Source organism: Tympanuchus pallidicinctus, unplaced genomic scaffold, assembly GCF_026119805.1.
Source record: "Tympanuchus pallidicinctus isolate F22 unplaced genomic scaffold, pur_lepc_1.0 scaffold16, whole genome shotgun sequence".
NCBI lineage: Eukaryota > Metazoa > Chordata > Aves > Galliformes > Phasianidae > Tympanuchus > Tympanuchus pallidicinctus.
Window position 1 is genome coordinate 4,180,038 of NW_026294679.1, and position 2,778 is coordinate 4,182,815.

Below are 2,778 nucleotides of genomic sequence, written 5' to 3' on the forward strand. Positions count from 1 at the left end.
GAGTGAGCGGGCACGGATTGCCCTGGGAGTGAGGGTTGTGCGACGCGGCCAGCGGGCGTGGAGGGGTCGGACTCGAGGGTCCGAAAGGTCTTTTCCAGCCTTCATGGCTCTGTGCTCGTGGCCCCCGCGTTTATACCCTCGTATTACAAATACCGGCGCTCAGACCATAAGATAAGGGCGGGATGATGGGGACACGATGCTTACCGTGCTGCCCGGTTATCCGAGGGCACAAAAGCACCGTCTGCAGCGCTGAGATCAGAGCCGCTCACAGCTGCTGCCTCCCGCTCTCCCGACGTGGCAACAAAAGAGGAGGAGTTATTGCAGAAGCAACCGAAACTAATAATATGGCACAGTGCAGAGCAAAATCACAGAATCACCGAATGGCCCGGGTTGGAAGGGACCTCAAGGATCATAAAGATCCAACCCCCCCGCCGCAGACAGAGCAGCCAACCTCCACATTAAATACTACAGCAGGCTGCCCAGGGCCCTGTCCAACCCAGTCTTGAACACCTGGCTTGCATCACTGAAGTGGTTGTAATGCTAAAAATGATTAAGAACTGTTTAGAATTGTACACACATTGATTTTTCTTTAAGAGGTCACATATATAGGAGTTGGAGTCAGTGATCCTTCATGAGACTCCTCCAAAATGGGATATTCCGATTCTGTGATACATAGCACAGGTATTATAGCAGCATTTCTCCCAGTTATTTATGCATCCGTTACTTATTGGCTACTTTTGACCAACTCCCAATTGGAAAGAAGACAAGGCTGTGAGATGAGCACTAATCAGCACAAATACGTAAGAAATTCAAGTGCAGAGTGACTGCACCAGCTCTGATCGGCCCCAGCAGCACATTCCTCTGCCTTCCCCACCCAGGCATCGTGCATGGCATCGTCTATGCCAGATAACTCACAATGGCTCTTTGAAGCCTCAGCTGCTGCAGGACCGACAGGGTTACAGCGTGACAGCTCCTTGTTCCTCCCCCATCCGTGCTGGTACTGCTGGCATGGCATCACTTGGGATCTGCAGCGGGAACAAGGGTTTGCTTTCAGCTTATTGGAGAATGTTGAAGGCCTCCTGCTGCCAGCCGTGGAACCAGAAAGCATTGTAGAACCATAGAACCATGAAGGCTGCAAAAGACTTTCAAGATCTCCAAGTCTTGTCTCAGCCACCCCACTGTCCGTGTTCATAGGTGAAAGGTTGTGTGTGGAGTATTTTATTCTATTCATTTTATAGGTTTCACATGGACACACCAACATAAACACCCCACTTTTCAGACTAACCAATATGTTTGGGCTGTTTGATATCCTGGTTTGCTGACAGATTTGCTAATTACCCCTCTGTGTAGAAGTGCCCAGCACTCAAAGGGCAATACAAACCCAGACACGGCTGCAGCTCCCCCTTGCTGTAATGCTTCCACCCAAAACAACCATCCAAAGCCAGGAGACATCTATCAGTAGGGGCTCAGCATCTGAGAAAAGTGCACTTTGGAGACCCATCTGTAGCATCTTGCATCTCCTGCTCTCCCAAAGGAGCACCTGGTTTCCAGTGCTGGGGTTTGCTGATGGCTGGGTTAGCAGCAGGAATGCAGTGCAGCAGAGTGGTTTGGATTCTTGACAGGTGTGCTCACACTGCACACACAGATATGCAGAATTACAGTGCTGATGGACGTTTCAAATGCAAAGCCCTTAATTAAAAAGTCAAAGGTACCACTTTGAAGAGCAGTATATCACTGCTACTCCATTAATTACCTTTACCAACGAGTTCCAGTTGCTTTCTTAGGCAGCACAGCAAAGCCAAAGCAAAAAAGCAAGGCATCCATTTGGAACACAGTTCACAGAGCAGCCCTCATTACTTCAGCAGAACATCCCCAAAGTGCTGCAGTCGCACTGGCATCAGACAGCTGCACACTGTGCTCCAAAGCACGGGTGGGAATTACAAGGATAAAAGCAGCTGATAGCACCAAAGCACTGGAACAGGCTGCCCAAGGAGGCTGCGGATGCCCCATCCCTGGAGGTATTCGAGGCCAGGCTGGATGTGGCTCTGGGCAGCCTGGGCTGCTGGTTGGAGACCCTGCATAAGGCAGGGGGTTGGAACCAGATGGTCAGTGTGCTTCTTTTCAACCCAGGCCATTCTGTGATTCTATGACAGAAAGCACAATTACACTCATCGCAAATTCCATTGTAAAGCCTGACTGTGACCTCTAGGTGGTGCTGGCATCCCGTCACTGCAGGAGCTCAGACAACTGCACGCACTGAACTATATTCTGCACCACTACGTTTGGCAGCTGCCTTCAGAGCAGCTGAATCGCAGGTTTAGCAGTCAATACTGCAGCAAGAAACTGAAGGAAAGGTATAGCTGTGAAGAATTAGTCAATTTCCTCTCCAATAAAGGAGAGGCAATAGCAAATGCTTAACGAACATATGTACGACAGCACACAGCAACACACCTCACTTATTTCAGTGCCCACGGCTCAGGTCACAATGGTCCCTGAAGAAAAGCTAAGATGCATTAATTCTGTCAGAAGATGTCACAGTCTATAACTATGAACCACCTGTATAAAACATTGTATTCAGTTACACTCCTTTATCTGAAGCTTGCATGTTGTTGAGACCCCAGTTCACTGCACCACATTGCAGTGCAGTCACTCCGGTGTGATGAAAGCCTGCTGCTGCACAGCGAGCTGCTTCCAGGTGTCACAGACATGATTTCTCCTGTGTAACACTGAAAACACCACAAAAACATTCAATGCACTGCAAGAAAACAGAGGCAGCAG